This window comes from Mauremys reevesii, unplaced genomic scaffold (genome assembly GCF_016161935.1).
Source record: "Mauremys reevesii isolate NIE-2019 unplaced genomic scaffold, ASM1616193v1 Contig73, whole genome shotgun sequence".
NCBI lineage: Eukaryota > Metazoa > Chordata > Testudines > Geoemydidae > Mauremys > Mauremys reevesii.
The window spans coordinates 323207-342150 of NW_024100888.1; positions in this window are offsets into that span (position 1 = coordinate 323207).

Below are 18944 nucleotides of genomic sequence, written 5' to 3' on the forward strand. Positions count from 1 at the left end.
GTTTTGCTCAATTACACACGATATCTTGGAATTTTTCTGGCATATTCATCATCACATACATCACCTACAAGACTCCTGCCATAACAAGGGGTTCTTTATAGGGGTTTGAAATTATTAAAGTGACCCAGCACTTTTCAATTGTAACAGCTCAGGATAAAGTAGATCTCCCTGATCCCACTTATGTAGCTATTTAAATGTAACCTAGTTATAACTTGGCCTAACTTACTGATATTTTTTGACACGTTTTCAAAAAGTGGCCTCTATTTAAATCCATGCAAATATCTGTATGCACACTTTCTGAGCACTGCAAGTCTGAATCTATCACCTGTGCATGCATCTGCTATTACCTGAAACATGCACATGCTGCTATTTGCATGAAAACTTCTACACGCCTGAATAGAGGAGGATCCTTTGAAAATGTGGCCTTTTAATTATATTTCATACTCCACAAGACTAGCCTAAAAACAACAACGGGATATAATAAGGCCCTGGCATCAAATGAATAAGGAACAATATAAAAAAATCAGCAGCACTTTATAAAGAGGACAGGAACAAAATATACAGTAACCATAAAACCAACAGATAAAACAAAACCCAGATTTCCCCAGGTGCAATCTAACAGGACAATTTTGCCTTCATAACTCTAGCAATACTCATCTATTTCAGCATGTAATGATCCTGTTTAAAGTATTCAGGAAACAATAAACTCTGGCCCCGGTGCTTGTACATGTTCACTTTGTTGAGTGTGGCTCACATACCTGGACCTCCCAGCTGTTAACAGCTTCACCAAAAGGAAGGGCTTCTCCCTCTCCTCTGTCTTTGCTTCTGTGTATGTCACTTCATTCTGGCTCTGCAAGGTGTCTGAAGTCCCAAATGCCACTTGTCCTTCTGTAAACCTATCCCAGCGGTATCCCTCCCCCAACTGCCTCCTTTGTGGTTCAATTCTACACCATTGAAATCAATGGAATTTTTTCCATTGACTTCAATTAGAGCAAGATCGGGCCCTTCAGCAATTTCCACCCAGTTCTTTCTATTATGATTTGTACCAATCAGGGTTCAGGGCCTCATTGTTCTAGGCACTGTCTAACAAAACAATGGTCCCGTGCCCCAAATATTCTGCAGCATCATCCAAAAGATGCCAGAAATGCAGTCCAGTGAATTACCTTGATAACCTCTGGTGTAATCTTTCTTAATATCTGTGGTTTCTAATTCTATCAATTACTAGACAATTAAATTAAGGGGGTTAAGTTACACAGTGGTTTCTGAGAGCAACTGTTTTGAAAATCCAGTTAAAAATGTATTTTAAAGGTAAATAAATGCCTAATCTTTGCCTGAAACACAAGCAATATGAATTTTTTTTAAATGTGTGCTACCATCTCCAAGCCTCATCCTCTCTCCAGTGAAATCCATCTTCAAATGCCTGCACTTTTCATTTCCACCCATGCCCTTTCCCTTTTTCCTTTACAGAGCTATTAAATTTGTTAGTCTCTAAGGTGCCACAAGTACTCCTCATTCTTTATGCTTAATGATGTACTTCTAATAAAGAATTTAATTCTAATTTTTGCCTAGAGTGACTCTGACTTTCAAATTATATTTAAATATAGGAACTTATGGAATGGTTTAGGAATAAAAATAAATTAACATGTACAGAAATATGAAATAGAAAAACAAATAGGACAATTTCACTGCTCTACATGGGAAAAACCCACACAGAGCTTATTTCATCTTGTGAATTTTTCTGCAGACTAAGCTAAGGGGGGGGAAAGAAAGAGTTTCTCTAATTGTTTTAAACCATGGATGAAAAGAACCTAACATGATCACCCTTGATTAACATGCTTATTATATAATATATAAACAGGGAAACCAGGGAGACAACCCTGGGCCACGAAAATAAATAAGGAAGCTTTCACAAGAATCAAAACAAAGCATCATTCAGAATCTGTAAACAACTGAGCCCGCTGATCCTAAAACTCATATTATAGGTAGACATGTACCTCTTTCTCTCTATTTGAAATAGTTAGATAACATCCTTAATGTTTTATTATTCTTCATGTCTCCACATTAATCCTTTTTATATTGATAGTTCCCAATGTATCCTCTGCCAAGAAATGGACTTTGTGCAGAGAAAAATCCATTTTCTAGTGCCAAAGATATTGATAATTAACATTTATGTCATGAAACTTGTAATACCAGTTTGCTAAAATAAAGCTAAGCTTTTCATTATTATTTTAGAGTTTAATTTAGTCATCCAAGGTTACTCAGCTTCATGTTTATAAATTATACAGGGCAGGGACTTAACTCCTCTTGATCGACCTGTTTTGGAATTATGACTGTACAAGTAAGGAGGTTCATAACCTTGTTTGAATATCTGATCCAGCCTTGAAAGAAGGTGATTTATGGGATCGACAAACCCTCATCATTTCAAGAATCGGCATCTGAGAACAAGATTTTCCTCTATAACACAAAGAGCAGAGCAAATCAGTTAAGTCTCTACTAGAAGCTACAACTTTGTTTATGTAAGAGTCATACAAGGTTACAAGGTCTGAGAATAGTCTGCCATTAAGAGTATGGATTTTAGAACAAATAAATAGCTACATACTGCATAAAAAATTGGAAGTTTTGAAACTACTTCTCTGATAATTCAGCACTAGCCATGCCACAGCATGTTCTAATTTACCATTTGGTATATGCTTTTTGAAAATACTGAAAGTACATGCCAGTGGTCAACTAAATCATAGAAAATTCAAGCCCTATTTTACATGATGGGCGAGACATTGAAAACTGCATGACTTAGAAATGCCAGTCCCATTAAAAGTTAATGAGACTTATGTTCCTAAATCACTTACTCTCTTTTGAAAATCTCACCCATTTTCGTTTCCAGGGCTACTGCTGCCAATCACCAATATTTTTAAGATAGTACATTTTTTGTAATTATCTGGCATAATAAAAGCACCAAAATTGTTTCCTGGAGAAAAATAAATCCAGAAACCCTAAAATACTGCAGCACTTCTGTTTCACTTTCTGTACCAATGATGAGAGGATTCTGTGAAGACAGACTTTTTTTTACAGGATCTGAAAAATTTCTATAGTAATCAAACATATATGCCCATATTAAGCACCATAGACTGCCAAATTCCAGAGAAACAGAAAACACTCTAGACTTGTGCATGGAATCACTTTTATGTGTTATTTTAAATGCCCTTCCTGAAGTTCTTATGGTGATCTGCGGAGGGAGGGGGAAGAATTCTGAAGATAAAAGTAAATTCCAGTGCCATTTCTATGATTGTGGAACCATGGGAAGCCAGGGGCACTGAATTTATCACAGTATTTACATTACTGTTACAAATCCAAATGTTTCACCTATTTTCTAGGAATACTTCACCTTGGTTAAAAAGAACCAAGCAAAATCACGATGCAACGGTAATACAATTAGGGCATTACCGATGCACCCAAACTTGTAGATTGTGCAAGGAATATCAGGTTGCAACCTGTATAAGTGCAGGTAACTGTGCAAAAAGGGGCTAAAACTGTTTTTCTTTAATAATTGTATTCTCTGCCATGCATTGTCAGGGACTGAAGAAAGCACATGCCCAGCTTTCATTATCTGAAGATAACCTTCCAAATGTAAACCAGTGCAGACCTGTCTTCCTGAGTCTGCAAACTGGCAGTTCCAGAGCTTCTATTCCGCCTCACAATGCTGCCAAGCACTAGCAGCTTTGGTCAGTTTCACTGCTGTTATTCAGAACCCCAGGGGTGACGGTAAAACAGAAAAATGGTGCCTCTTTCAGGAAAAGTAAGTTCAAGCAGAATCAGGCACTGGAGCTATTCATAGAGAAGCTCAATCCCCGCTTCCCTCCTCCCATGGAGTAGGAGGAGGGAGGGGATTTCTCCCTTTGGGTCTTGAAAAAACAAGAGTGAAAAACAGGGTGCTGGGCTATGGGGGAGATCTGTGTGTGTCAGGGCACTGCGGGTCTGTGTGGGGCATTGTGCAGTTATGGTGTGGGGCTGTGGGGAAGGGCACTGGGAGGGAGGAAGGAAGGGAGGGGAAATCTGTGTGTATTGGGAAACTAGAGAGTGGGGGTTTCTGTGTGGGGTGCTGGGCAGCTGTGGTGGGGCTGTGGGCAGGGGTGTGCTGGGCGAGGTGTGTGCGCACAGCACTGTGCATTTGTGGTGGAAGAGTTGTAGGGGGGCGCTGGGCAGGGGAGCTCTGTGGCACAGCATGGGCGCACCCCAATAGGAAAGGGCACGCTGGTAGCACACGGCCAGGTGGTCCAGTGTGCCTCTGGCTCCCAACGGGGCTGCGCACCTGTGTCTGTCTGTCTCCCCCCCAGCTCCACCAACGTGGCCTGATAGTTCACGCTTGCGATCTGGTCACCCTCCTGCTCCCTCCATCCTTCACTCCCTTCCCTGCGTCTCTCCATCCTTGTCCTCTGTCCCGTCCCCTGTCTCCATCCGTCCCTGCCCCCTTCGTCCCCTCCGTCCCGTCCCTGCATCCCCCCAGCCCTGTCCTCTGTCCCGTCCCCTGTCTCCATCCGTCCCTGCCCCCTTCGTCCCCTCCGTCCCTGCATCCCCCCAGCCCTGTCCTCCGTCCCGTCCCGTCTCCATCCGTCCCTGCCCCCTTCGTCCCCTCCGTCCCGTCCCTGCCTCCCCCCAGCCCTGTCCTCTGTCCCATCCCCTGTGTCCATCCGTCCCCTCCAGTTCATTTGCAGCCCAGCTCAGCCCCGGTCACTCTCGCCAGGTGGGGCCGGGCAGCTCCCCTGCGCTGCGATCCAGCACCGGGCACCGTCTTGCTCCCAGCCGCGGAGCACCGGGCAGGCTGTGCAGGGTGGGGAGGGATACTCGCATTGCTGACACCTGCCTGCCTCAGGGCTTTCTCCCTGCCCGCCGCGAGGATCGCGAGGGAGGGGAGCAGCGTGCCGCTGAGAGCCGTGTCAAATTGGCCGGGTGGCTGCCTGCAGACAACACGGGGGAGAGAACCAGACAGCCCTGTAACGCAGCCGCTGCTCGGGACCCGGATCCACGCTGCTGTGCCACCGAGATCCATCAAGTGCCACGGGAGCGGGGGACACACCACCCACCCCATTGAAGTGTCAGGGGCTGCTCGAGCTGGGAGCCCGACGGAGAGTCCAGCTGGGGAGAGGCTCAAGGAGGGGTGGGGGGTAAAAACGTTGCACCAAAAATATGAAAAAGTTGCAAGACAAAAACCCTTTAATTACAGCTCGGACGGGGCCCTCCGGAGCAGGGGGGGCTCGGGGCCAGCCGCGGTCCCGCCGCCGGGCAGCAGCAGCAGCAGCGAGGCAGCAGGAGGGGGCGGCGCGAGACGGTTCCCGGGGATTCCCTGCTCGCGCCGCTGCCGCGGGGAGCCGCTGGTGCGCGGGGGGTGGAGTGGGGGGTGTCCTCGCGGGCGGGGCTCGCGCGCAGAGCGCTGACACTGTCCGTTCGGAACTGCGACGCCGTTCGGCCGGCCCGCCCCACTTATGACGTCACCGCCCTCTGCCCCCCGCCCAACCAGCGTGGTCACCCGGGCTCCGCCCACTGTCGCCGCGGCAACCACCAAAACAAACGTTCTCGGAACACGTGGGGCAGGGAGGGGGGAAAGGATGGGCCGTGACGCAACCAAAGCAGCTGGCTGGCAGCGCGCAGCAATGACGTCCCTGAGGAGGAGTCCGCGACGCAGGGGAGGCTCCTCCCCCCGCCCACCCGCTCGCGGGCAGCGACCCAGCGCCTCGCGCACCTGTGCTGGAGGGGAGGCGGCGGCGGATGCAGGGACGGGACGGAGGGGGCAGGGACGGATGCAGACAGGGGACGGGACAGAGGACAGGGCTGGGGGGATGCAGGGACGGGACGGAGGGGACGGAGGGGGCAGGGACGGATGGAGACGGGACGGGACGGAGGACAGGGCTGGGGGGATGCAGGGACGGGACGGATGGGGCAGGGACGGATGGAGACGGGACGGGACAGAGGACAGGGCTGGGGGGATGCAGGGACGGGACAGAGGGGACGAAGGGGCAGGGACGGTTGGAGTCGGGACGGGACAGAGGACAGGGCTGGGGGGTGCAGGGACGGGATGGAGGGGACGGAGGGGCTGGGACGGATGGAGCCGGGACGGGACGGAGGCCAGGGCTGGGGGGATGCAGGGATGGGACGGAGGGGGCAGGGACGGATGCAGACAGGGGACGGGACAGAGGACAGGGCTGGGGGGATGCAGGGATGGGACGAAGGGGGCAGGGACGGATGCAGACAGGGGACGGGACGGAGGACAGGGCTGGGGGGACGCAGGGACGGGACGGAGGGGACGGAGGGGGCAGGGACGGATGGAGACGGGACGGGACGGAGGACAGGGCTGGGGGTATGCAGGGACGGGACGGAGGGGACGAAGGGGGCAGGGACGGATGGAGACGGGACGGGACAGAGGACAGGGCTGGGGGGATGCAGGGACGGGACGGAGGGGGCAGGGACGGATGGAGACGGGACGGGACGGAGGACAGGGCTGGGGGGATGCAGGGATGGGACGGAGGGGACGGAGGGGGCAGGGACGGATGCAGACAGGGGACGGGACAGAGGACAGGGCTGGGGGGATGCAGGGACAGGACGGAGGGGACTTACGGTGGACGAAAAGCTGAATATGAGTCAACAGTGTGCCCTCGTTGCCAAGAAGGCTAATGGCATTTTGGGTTGTATAAGTAAAGGCATTTCCAGCAGATCGAGGGATGTGATCATTCCCCTCTATTCAGCACCGGTGAGGCCTCATTTGGAGTACTGTGTCCAGTTTTGGGCCCCACACTACAAGAAGGATGTGGATAAATTGGAGAGAGTCCAGCGGAGGGCAACAAAAATGATTAGGGGGCTGGAGCACATGACTTATGAGGAGAGGCTGAGGGAACTGGGATTGTTTAGCCTGCAGAAGAGAAGAATGAGGGGGGATTTGATAGCTGCTTTCAACTACCTCAAAGGGGGTTCCAAAGAGGATGGATCTAGACTGTTCTCAGTGGTAGAAGATGACAGAACAAGGAGTAATGGTCTCAAGTTGCAGAGGGGGAGGTTTAGGTTGGACATTAGGAAAACCTTTTTCACTAGTAGGGTGGTGAAGAACTGGAATGGGTTACCTAGGGAGGTGGTGGAATCTCCTTCCTTAGAGGTTTTTAAGGTCAGGCTTGACAAAGCCCTGGCTGGGATGATTTAGTTGGGTTTGGTCCTGCTTTGAGCAGGGGGCTGGACTAGATGACCTCCTGAGGCCCCTTCCAACCCTGAGATTCTATGATTCTATGCTCACTGTTCCTGGTTGGACTCTAATAGAGCGAGTACCAGAGCATCTTAACCTCCATTCACTGTTCCAGTTGGACTCTAACAGAATCTTAACTTCCAAATTGGGAAAGAGAGTGTTTTTCCAGTGGCGATTTACCAGCAAGTGTATGTGATGGACGCATTACAGAGTAGGCAGCTACTTCACTGCCTCACCCTGTTTGCTTTTCTTTTTCAATAGCTTTAACCCTAAAGCAAAGCTCACAAATGCTCCAATAAGGACAAACATTGCTTGTTTCATAGTAAATATATAAATATGTGGCTGAAAATCCTCATTATTCAGAATAATGTGGAAACTAACACTTTAAAGTGAAGACCCTAGGTTTGATTGTTAATTAGTCGTGCCCCGAGTAATAAAACTTCCAAGGATGCTCCAAATTATTAATAAATTGTTTATAAAATTCATTTCAAGTTGAACTTGTTTTTAAGCAATAACCAAGCTCTCTAATGTTTACAATTACACAATTTTTGGACAACCTTTTTAATGCAAAGACCTGTTTTAAGCCCCGCTTGGACACCAGTTACATGTGGGATAATTACTGTTTGAAATGTATGAAGTATTTTTGGTCTTTAGACAAGGTTAACCATTTGTATGTAGGAATATGACTGAATCTGGTCACATCTGGGCAGGTGTGCATCCCAACAGGCTTGGTCTCAAAAGCCTGCAAGAGAGGAGATGTGGGAGGAGTGCAAGAGACTCCTACTGTGGTACTGGGTGCTAGAGTGATGCGGAAATGGGTGTAACCAGCCTATTGATCCATAGGTGTTGAATCCATTTCTGTTCATTCACTGGGGGTGATGCAGAGCAGATGCGAGCGGGAGGCAGGGAGAGCAAGAGCTCACGCCTCAGTAGAGCTTTGGGAACCGAAGACTCTTTCTTGGGTTATTTCCTGGGCTTGCAGAAGACTCCTCAGGCCAGTGGAGCGGAGCAGGGCAAGAGTCTCGGCCCCAGGAAGAGGATCTGAAAGAAATGGACCTGCGCAATCTAGACATCCAACTTTCCAGAGGCATGTAACCAAAGATACTCAGTCCTCACCTCTTCCACATCACTGGGCAAGAGTTCCTGGTCACGGCATGCTAGCCCTGCTCTCTACCTTGCTTCAGCGGATGTGTGCATTCTGGTTAGGGGAGATCTCTGTGGGATAAAGGCAAGGGGAAAGGACAATAGAATGTGATCATTTTGGATGTGGGAGCAGCCTGGTGCCTCTTACCTATAGCCATGACTGCCTTGGGGACTAGCAATCACCGGAGCCAACTACCTTTACATTCCCTGCCACTCGCTTGATGTTCTTGGGTTGTGTTTCCTGCAAGGGAGACCTGGTGGAGAATCACTTCAGCTCTGTCCTGAGACTGAGCGGTAGGACAGCCTGGCTTTGAGACATATGTCAGGCAAGATCAGCTGGGAGCTGAGGACTGTTACTCTCTCTGAGATGAGTGGCAGCGTTAGAGGGGGACTTGAAAGAGCTATAGCCACCCCTAAATTTGCCTCAACCTTCCTGTATCCACCCATCCCAGCGCAAAGGTAAAATGTTAGGGAGACACTTTACTGGTGCTGTCAATGGCCTCCAGAGCTCGGCGCCTGACCAGAAGCTGCCGTTCTCAGCCCCCCCACTCCCCTCATGTCAGAGCCACCAGCTGCATAGGGTGGCTAACTTTCTAATTTGGGAAAACTGGATGCTGAGCAGTGGAACTTCCCTGCCCCCTGCTGCACCTCATCTATGAAAGCACAGCTCCTGCTCCTTCTCTTCCCTCCCCACCTTCCCCACCCTGTCGCTCGCTGATCTCCTCACCTCCCTCCCCCCACCAGCTGAGCAGGCCTTGAGGGGCGTGATGGCTTGGATCACAGAAACACCACTGGGCACTGCCACCTGTTGTACCAAGACTACTCCAGCACCCTGTCTTGTTGAGCCAGACATGCCCATCTGCTCCAGCACAGACCCAGGGTCTGAACCGCATGCCCCAAAGCTGCAGACTTAACCTGAAAGCAACTTACGGAAATGTTCCTGTCTTTAACACTCAGAAGTCTCCCAATGGGTTCTAAACCCCAAATATATCCATTTTACCCTGTCTAAAGCTTATACAGGGTAAACATAAATTGTTCACCTGCTATAACACTGATAGAGAGATATGCACAGCTGCTTGCCCGACATACTCTGGGTTAATTAATAAGTAAAAAGTGATTTTATTAAATACAGCTAGTAGGATTTAAGTGGTTCCAAGTAGGAGCAGACAGAACAAAGCCAATTACCAAGTAAAATAAAATAAAACACGCAAATCTCAGCTGTTCTCCTAAGCTCGGGATGTGTGTGTGACTGGGGCAGGACGCTGGAGGTACAGCTGTTCTCCCAGGGTTGGGGGGGGCTGTGTGTGTGACTGGGGCGTTAAATTTCCCCGATGAGTCAAAGCCCTGAGGTTGCCTTAGCAGCTACTCTCTTGCAAAATAACGAGGCAGGCAAACTAGTGCCAGTAGCATATGAATGTAAAAAAACTTCAAGGTGCTGAGTTAAATTTTGATCCTTGTGAGCCTGAATGTTTATCAGCTGTTTGGGCAATCCAGTCTTTTGACTCGCTCAGGAGCACAGCCCTGATCACAATTCAAAGTACTCATACCCCACTCAACTATAGCTTCTCTGACAAACTGATAGGAAGCAGGGTCACCAATACACCTGTGGGCTCAATGATCACCCATTCCGATCAATATAGCGGTCGTTACCAAAACCGTATCTAAGCCCGATTTATTGACTCACACTTTAATTGAAAAAGGAACTAAGCATGAATGTCCGAGGTTACTTTAGAACAAAAACGTGCACTGGTAGAGGCACCCTCCTTAAGGACAGGAGAAACAGATCTGGTTTACTGATGGCAGCTCAGTAGTAATTAAGGGGAAACGGTATAGTAAATATGCTGCCATAAACCTATGGAAGGAAGTGAATCAAGGGCATTTAGAGCATGGCTCAGCGCAACATGCAGAGCTTCATGTCATATATCATGTTTTAAAATGATATTGACGCTTTCCTGGACCAAGCTATATCTATGCAGACAGTGATTTTTGCGTGAAAGGCATACAGGATCATGGGCGCCGACTTATATGGGCTCCTGGGGCTTTAGCCCCAGGAATATTCACAGACAGGGGCTCTGCTCCATCAATATTTGGAGCTAGGTTTCTCCCCTGCTGTGCGCTGCTGGCAGCCCAGAGCCTTTTAAATCCCAGCCGCGGCAGGGAATCAGAGGGCTCTGGGCTGCCTGCCCCAATGGGGAGCCCAGAGCCCTCTGATTCCCAGCCGCGGCTGGGATTTAAAAGGCTCTGGGCTCCCCGCAGGTGGAAGGCAGCGCAGAGCCCTCTGATTCCCGGCGGCTGCTGGGATTTAAAAGGCTCTGGGCTGCCCGCCGCAGCAGGCAGCCCAGAGCCCTCTGATTCCCGGCCGCGGCTGGGATTTAAAGGGCTCTGGGCTCCCCGCGGTTGCAGGCAGCCCAGAGCCCTTTAAATCCCAGCCGCGGCTGAGATTTAAAGGGCTCTGGGCTCCCCGCCGCAGCGGGAAGCCCAGAGCCCTCTGATTCCCGGCTGCGGCTGGGATTTAAAAGGCTCTGCGCTCCCCGCGGTTGCAGGCAGCCCAGAGCCCTCTGATTCCCGGCCGCGGCTGGGATTTAAAAGGCTCTGGGCTGCCCGCCACGGCGGGGAGCCCAGAGCCCTCTGATTCCCGGCTGCGGCTGGTATTTAAAAGGCTCTGGGCTCCCCGCGGTTGCAGGCAGCCCAGAGCCCTCTGATTCCCGGCCGCGGCTGGGATTTAAAAGGCTCTGGGCTGCCCGCGGTTGAGGCAGCCCAGAGAAGGGCTCTGGGCTCCCCGCCGCGGAAGCCCAGAGCCCTCGCAGGCAGCCCAGAGCCCTCTGAGCTGGGATTTAAAGGCTCTGGGCTCCCCGCGGTTGCAGGCAGCCCAGAGCCCTCTGATTCCCAGCCGCGGCCGGGATTTAAAGGGCTCTGGGCTTCCCGTGGTTGCAGGCAGCCCAGAGCCCTTTAAATCCCAGCCGCGGCTGAGATTTAAAGGGCTCTGGGCTCCCCGCCGCAGCGGGAAGCCCAGAGCCCTCTGATTCCTGGCTGCGGCTGGGATTTAAAAGGCTCTGGGCTCCCCGCGGTTGCAGGCAGCCCAGAGCCCTCTGATTCCCGGCGGCTGGGATTTAAAGGGCTCTGTGCTTCCTGCGGTTGCAGGCAGCCCAGAGCCCTTTAAATCCCAGCCGCTGAGATTTAAAGGGCTCTGGGCTCCGCAGCGGGAAGCCCAGAGCCCTCTGATTCCGGCTGCGGCTGGGATTTAAAGGCTCTGGGCTCCCGCGGTTGCAGGCAGCCCAGAGCCCTTAAATCCTGCGCGGCTGAGTTTTTAAGGGCTGCGGGCTCCCCCCGGTTGCAGGCAGCCCAGAGCCCTTTAAATCCCTGCCACGGCTGAGATTTAAAGGGCTCTGGGCTCCCCGCCGCAGCGGGCAGCGCAGAGCCCTCTGATTCCCAGCAGCGGCTGGGATTTAAAAGGCTCTGAGCTCCCCGCGGTTGCAGGCAGCCCAGAGCTCTCTCGTTCCCGGCTGCGGCTGGGATTTAAATGGCTCTGGGCTCCCTGCGGTTGCAGGCAGCCCAGAGCCCTTTAAATCCCAGCAGCGGCTGAGATTTAAAGGGTTCTGGGCTCCCCGCCGCAGCGGGCAGCCCAGAGCCCTCTGATTCCCGCCCCGGCTGGTATTTAAAGGGCTCAGGGATGCCCGCCGCGGCTGCCAGCAGCCCAGAGCCCTTTGAATCCCAGCCTCTGTCCGCTGATTGCCCCCTCCCCCGACCCCTGCCCCAACTGCCCCCCCAGAACCTCCACCCCCTCTCTCAGCCCCACTGGTCCTTGTTCCCCGATTCCCCCTCCCGAGACCCCTGCCCCTAACTGCCCCTTGGGACCTCAGCCCCTATCTAAGCCTCCCTTCTCCTTGTCCCCAACTGCCCCTCCTGAGACCCCACCCAACTTCCCCAGGACCGCACCCCGTACCTGTCCCCTGATAAACCTCTTAGACTCCCATGCCTATCCAATTGCTGCCTGTCCCCTGACTGCCCCTTCGAACCTCTGCCCCATCCAACTCCCCCTGCTCCTTGTCCCTTGACTGCCCCCCAGACTTCCCTACCTCTTCTCCAGCCCCCAAACCGCTTACTGTGCCACTCATACCAGCGTATCTGGCTCCATGCAGCTCCAGACAGTTGCTGCCATGCTCCCCCACAGAGCCCACAGCTCCCCCACCCCCCAGCACCTGCCTTCCAGATTTGAACACCTCAAAATTCAGGAGTGCTCAAGCTCGGTTTGGGCAGCTTTTACTTCATTTCTCCCAAATCAGTTTCCCCTGCAAGGTGCCAACTGAAGGTGTTGGAGAACAGAGAGATCAGGTGGCCTCCTAATGCCTGGAAAAGAGACAAAGGCCGGAGGAGGGAATGTCAGTGCCTGTGCGGACTTCTGGGAAGTGCACGGTGTGGAAGGGGATGCTGTGATGCTTTGGAACATCTCCATACAAAGCCAGTCAGGACTCTGGGGGAGCCTCCTCTCTCGGAGCATACTGTCTCCAGGGCAAGAAGCTTACACCTTCCTGGGTCTGACCTCAGAGCATTCAGCATGCCCTTCCACGTCATGCACTTTCCAAAGTGAGTCTGCCCAGGCTGGTCCTGGGGCAACCAGAGGTCGCTGCACCCCAACTCCGCAGTCAGATGTGACTCTCAGCCAGACAGTAAAACAGAAGGTTTATTAGATGACGGGAACACAGTTTAAACAGAGCTTGTTGGTACAGAAAACAGAACCCCTCTGTCAGGTCCATCTTGGGGGGTGGGGAGCCCAGAACCAAGTTCTGGGTCTCTCCCAATTTCCCCAGCCAGCTCCAAACTGACACTCCCTCCTCTGGCCTCTGTGTCTCTTCTGGACAAGGAGGACACCTGATCTCTTTGTCCCCAACACCTTCAGTTGGCATCTTGCAGGGGAAACTGAGGCACCCACACAGTATTCAGAGAAAATATTAAGAACATTCCCACTTCATCACAACAGATGCAACAAAATATAATACTGTATATTGAAGTAGGCAAGTGCTGCTTCTGACTTTCCACTTTTAATTGACCCTTGTAATCTTGTGGCACTGACGCGTTGTAGCTTCATTTTATATCGGCTTACAGGGCGGGAGCGGGGGGGCACCACCATTTTGGGCCCCACCAAAAATTATACAAACCTGCCGCCTATGTACAGGATTGGATATTTGACTGGCAACGAAATCATTGGGACGGAGCAGATGGGAAGGAGCTAGCGTACCTAGGAGAATGGGAATGTATCCATTCTTCGAAGGCAAGGAACCCCAATCAGTTACAAAGCCCACAGCAGGGACAGAAGTGTGGAACCGCCGAGGCGACGCTATCACCCAGCGGCAAAACAGAGCAATTTCTACTAGAAGCCAGCTACGCGCCGGAGCTCATTTCTGGTACGCTGCTGCCATCTAGCGATGTGAGTGATAATTGTATCTTGGTCAAGTTGCTAGCTGTGCATCCGAATATCAATTTTAGCATGGGAGCAGGAGGAATTCGTGCTTCCCAATAATCCGCAGTGTATTTCTCATGTTTCGCTGTTTTCATGTTTAGCAATGTTCACGAAAGGAATCTCTACCAATTGTCCAGCAGGGGATGCTATTAGCGTGTGAAAGACAATTCTCAGAGAAAACTGTGCCTTGCAATGAACCTGCATGAATTTCTCATGTATCAATTTTCACAAACACAGATTAGTCTTATGGCCAGCAATGCAACCGAATAGCATTTGTAAAATGGTTCCAGGGGAAAGTGTAGCCTAGAAGTGCTTTGCACTGAACGTCTCCTTTTTAGCAATTTTCACGAAAGGAACTCTGCCAAATAGCCAGCAGTGCTTTCAAATAGCAATTGGATGTTGGTTCAAGGGGAAAGTCGTGTCTAGCACTGATGTGGGCTTAATAATTCTTCATTAGCTCTTTCAAGTGCCTAGTTAACGTCTTGAATGAATAACTGATGTTTAGCTATTTTCACAAACGGATCTCTGCCAAATGGGCAGGAGTGTAATCGAATAGCATTTTTAGGGTGGTTCCAGGAGCAATTCGTGCCTACGAAAGATTTGGAATGAATTGCTCATGTGTAGCTGTTTTCACAGCGTATCTCGGTCATGTTGTTGCTGTGCATCCGAATAAGAAGTTTAGGATGGGAACAGGAGGAATTGGTGCTTAACAATGGTGTGGAATTTTTTCTCATGTTTAGCTGCTTTGAAACCTTCGCTCAAATCGTACCTCTGTCAAATTGTCAAAAGTGCATCTTAATAGCAATTTTAGGATGGTATCAGGGGAAATTCATGAATACCAATAATCCGCAATGAATGTCTCACATTTCGCTGTTTTCCCAAACGTATCTCTGCCAAATTGCCAGCCATGCGTCGGAATAGCATTTGTAAGATTGCTCTAGGAGAAAGTGTTGCCTAGCAGTGGTTACACTGAACTTCTCCTTTATAGGAATTTTCACAAACGGAGCACTTCCAAGTGGCCAGCAGTGGAAACTAATTCCCTTTTTAGCGTGTTTCCAGGAGAAATTCGTGCCTACGAGTGACTTCGAATGAATTGCTCAGGTATAGCTGTTTTCACAGCGTATCTTTGTCAAGTTGCTAGCTTTGCATCCGAATATCAATTTTAGGATGGGAGCAGGAGGAATTCGTGCTTCCCAATAATCCGCAGTGTATTTCTCATGTATCGCTGTTTTCACAACGTATAACTGCCACATTCTCAGCAGTCCATGAGAATTGCAGAAGGAGGATGATTCCATTAGACTTTCCTCGCTCGCAGAGATAAGGCTCGAAAGGGTCATGGCTTGCTATTTTCACGGAAGGAGCTCTAACAAAAGGCTTAACATTGCAACCGAATGCTATTTTGTGCCTATTTCAAAGAGAAATTCCTACCTATCAGTGACCTGTAATGACGGGCTCATGTTTAGCAATGTTCACGAAAGGAATCTCTACCAATTGTCCAGCAGGGGATGCTATTGGCTTGTGAAAGACGATTCTCAGAGAAAACTGTGCCTAGCAAAGAACTGGAAAAAATTTCTCATATTTATCAATTTTCACACACACAGATTAGTCTTATGGCCAGCAATGCAACCGAATAGCGTTTGTAAAATGGTTCCAGGGGAAAGTGTTGCCTAGAAGTGCTTTGCACTGAACGTCTCCTTTTTACCAGGAACTGCCCCGCCCTGCTCTGTGCCATAGCCCCGCCCCCAGGAGCTGCCCCACCTCCGGGCTGTGCCAGAGCCCCGCCCCCAGGAGCTGTCCTGCCCCCGGGCTGTGCCAGAGCCTCGCCCCCAGGTGCTGCCCCGCCCCCGGGCTGTGCCAGAGCCCCGCCCCCAGGAGCTGCCCCGCCCCCGGGCTGTGCCAGAGCCCCGCCCCCAGGAGCTGCCCCGCCCCCGGGCTGTGCCAGAGCCCCGCCCCCAGGAGTTGCCCCGCCCTCGGGCTGTGCCAGAGCCCCGCCCCCAGGAGCTGCCCCGTCCCCAGGAGCTGCCCAATGTCCCATCTCTGGGCTTTGTTCTCCTGGCTCCTTCTTCCCAGCACCCCCAGCTCCCAGCTGCTCCCTTCCTGTGTCTGCAAACACTCCCCCCCTCGGGGCGGGCTGCAGCCCTCGCTGGGGCTGTCTCCAGTGGCTGAAGTTGCCTCCCTCTCTGCTTTACCTGGGGGGCGGGGGAGAGACAAAGAGAGGAGATGGTCCCAGGGTGTGAAAGCAAAATTAGGGGGCAGGGAAAGGACTGTTTGGAAAGGTGGGTTTTTGGGAGCCGGGGAGGGAGTCAGAAGAAGTTGGGCAGCAGAGGCTCAGAGAAATTGAGGGGAACCCCCTGGGTGTCCCAGTGTTGGCCAGGGTTTGTACAGCACCTAGCGCAATATGGGGTCCCGATCTCAGTCATGGTCTATGCAGCACCTGGGAGCCCTGATGTCTGTTTCCTGATCACAGGCACTGGAAATGGAGAGAGGGAAACCTCAGCACCTGAAGGGTTAATGCAGCCCTTTGTGCAACCACCACTGGGTGGCGCTGCTGCTCTTCTGAGGGTTTTAACAGACCAACATTGCAATCCCAGTCCCATAGGGTCTAGTCAGGGGCGGCTCTACAAAGTAGGCTGCCCCAAGCAGCGCGGAGCGCTGCGCCGCCCTTCCCCAGTCCCGCGGCGGGTCCCCTCTTCCCGCGGCTCCGGCATCCTGGGAGGCGGCATTTGGCTCGGTGGAGCTCCCGCGGCATGCCTGCGGCAGGTCCACGGAGCCTGGGACGAGCGGACCTGCCGCGGTCATGCCTGCGGGAGCTCAACCGAGCGGGAAGGCGGGCCCGCGCAGTCATGCCTGCGGCAGGTCCGCTCGTCCCGGGCTCCGGTGGACCTGCCGCAGGCATGCCGGCGGGAGCTCCACCGGAGCCAAATGCCGCCCTCCCCAGGATGCCGCCCCAAGTGGGCGCTTGGCCCGCTGGTGCCTAGAGCCGCCCCTGGGTCTAGTGGTCAGGATTCCTGGTTTTCACCCAAACAGCCTGGGTTTAATTCCCAGTGTGGGAATAATGCAGAGTTTTTGCTCAGAGGGGAGGAAGGGAATGAGGAGGGATCCTGGAAACAGGGCATTAGACAGTGTTGGGAGGATCCCAGAAGTGGGAGTGGGGGGCAGAGCTCTGAGGGGAGATCAGGGAAGGATCCCAGCAGTGTGGGAAGTGGGCAGCATGGAGAGCCCAGGCCTGGCATGGGGAGTGGGAAGGGGGAATGTGTCCCTCTAAACTCACCAAGGGCAGACTCGGCAGGACTGGAAGAATTACGTGTTTGTTGGTAAATGTCAATTTCTGTGGAAACACACGACCCAATGGCAAAATATTTCCATCGATAATAATCAAAATTGACAGATGGGCAAAGTAAGAAACATGCTGCTTGAGAACGTATCCTGTTCTAATCCTATAGGGGTCCCTTCTGCCTTAGACACCACCATGTGGGCGTTTCATTTCCCTCCCCATTTTCACACAGAGACACAATTTCCTTTGCATGGATCCACGAACAGCAAAACCTCCCTGTGTCTCTTGTCTGAGCCAGGGCATTTTATTCCATTGAAACCTTCTCTCCTGCAATGGCAATGGTCAGACAGAGGGGACGTGGCCACCTTCACCCCCCGCCCCCCGGCAGTGAGATATTTTCTCTCCTCTTCATACTGCTGTTGTTATTCCATGAGTCGTCAAGGATAGAATAAAAAGATGAGTTTACTCCAGGGTGAGGAAAGAAAGGAGCCACCAACTCCCTGAAAAAAATCAGTGCCCAGAGAAAACCTGCCCTGCTATTGGACTCACAGAGGTGCTGGTGATATGATGGGAAAAGGGACTGTCTGAATTGCCAAGGCAGGGAATGAACAATCTACAACAACATCATTAACCACAAACACACTCTAGCCATGCTCCAGCCAGTAGGGAAAAGGGCAGGAATTCTTGCTGTTCAGCCATGACCACACGTACAGAGCTGCACAGCAGTGAGTGTGCTGGGGAAGCTGGTCTGAGCAATTGGAAATGACCCTTCAGTGAGAACAGAGCCATAGTGTAGAAAGGCCCCTGAATTAAGTGGTTGTGGCTGAGGGCTTAGGGAGCTGGGCTATGACACGATAGGGTTTTTTCTGTGGAGGTTTGATTCTTGCCGGCTAGGCAAGGCTGATGTGCGGTTTCTTCATGGCTGCACTTTCAGTGATGCAGGTTTCTCTATCCCATTGTTCCATAATTATAATCAGCCAATCAGAACCTCTCCATAAACCCCTTACACAACAACCTTTCTACCATATTGGCTGCAAATATAGAACAGTGGTCGCAACGGTGATCTATACAGTTACAGATTATGTCAATAACGTCACAGTAGGTGACACGGCATCAGTGAGACTGATACTAGAATACTGCCTCCAGTTCTGGTGTCCTCATTTAGAAAAGACGTTGTGAAATTGGAGCTGGGGCAGCAAAGAGCCACCAAATGTTGTGAGGGCTGGAGAAAAATGCCTGTTTCGCTTACCAAAAGAAGATTGAAAAGTGACTTAATTGAAGTGTTGAAGGGCCTTAATGGAGAGAAAATATTGGGTATTAAAGGGTTCTTGAATCTAGCAGAGAAAGGCATAACAAGACCCAATGGCTGGAATGTGAAAAGAGACAAATTCATATTACAAAAAGGCAAAAAAAATTCAAGAGCGAGGATGATTCACCACAGGAACAAGCTACCAAGGAAAATGGTGGATTCTCCATCTCCTGATGTCATTAAATGAAAACTAGATGCCTTTCTGGAATGTGTTTGCCCCAAAAGTAGCTATTGTGTCATACAGGAGGCCTGTGATGTGCAGGGGGTCAGATTAGATGCTCTAATGGTCTCTTCTGGCCATAAGGTCGACTAATTTCTGAAAAACTGTGTGTAGCACTGGGAGCAGCATCTGATGTTTTCCTGTCTAGCCGGCTTGCTTCCTAGAACGAACGCTCCTTGAGTGGGGTGATCCACAGGGAGTAGCTCAAACCTCCAAAGTGCCTGGGCAGGGGCAGGACATTAGCACAGCAAGGGAGGGGTGTGGCAGTGACATCACAAAGGCCTTTTGCAGGACCTCAGACTATTGGCCAAAGGTGGT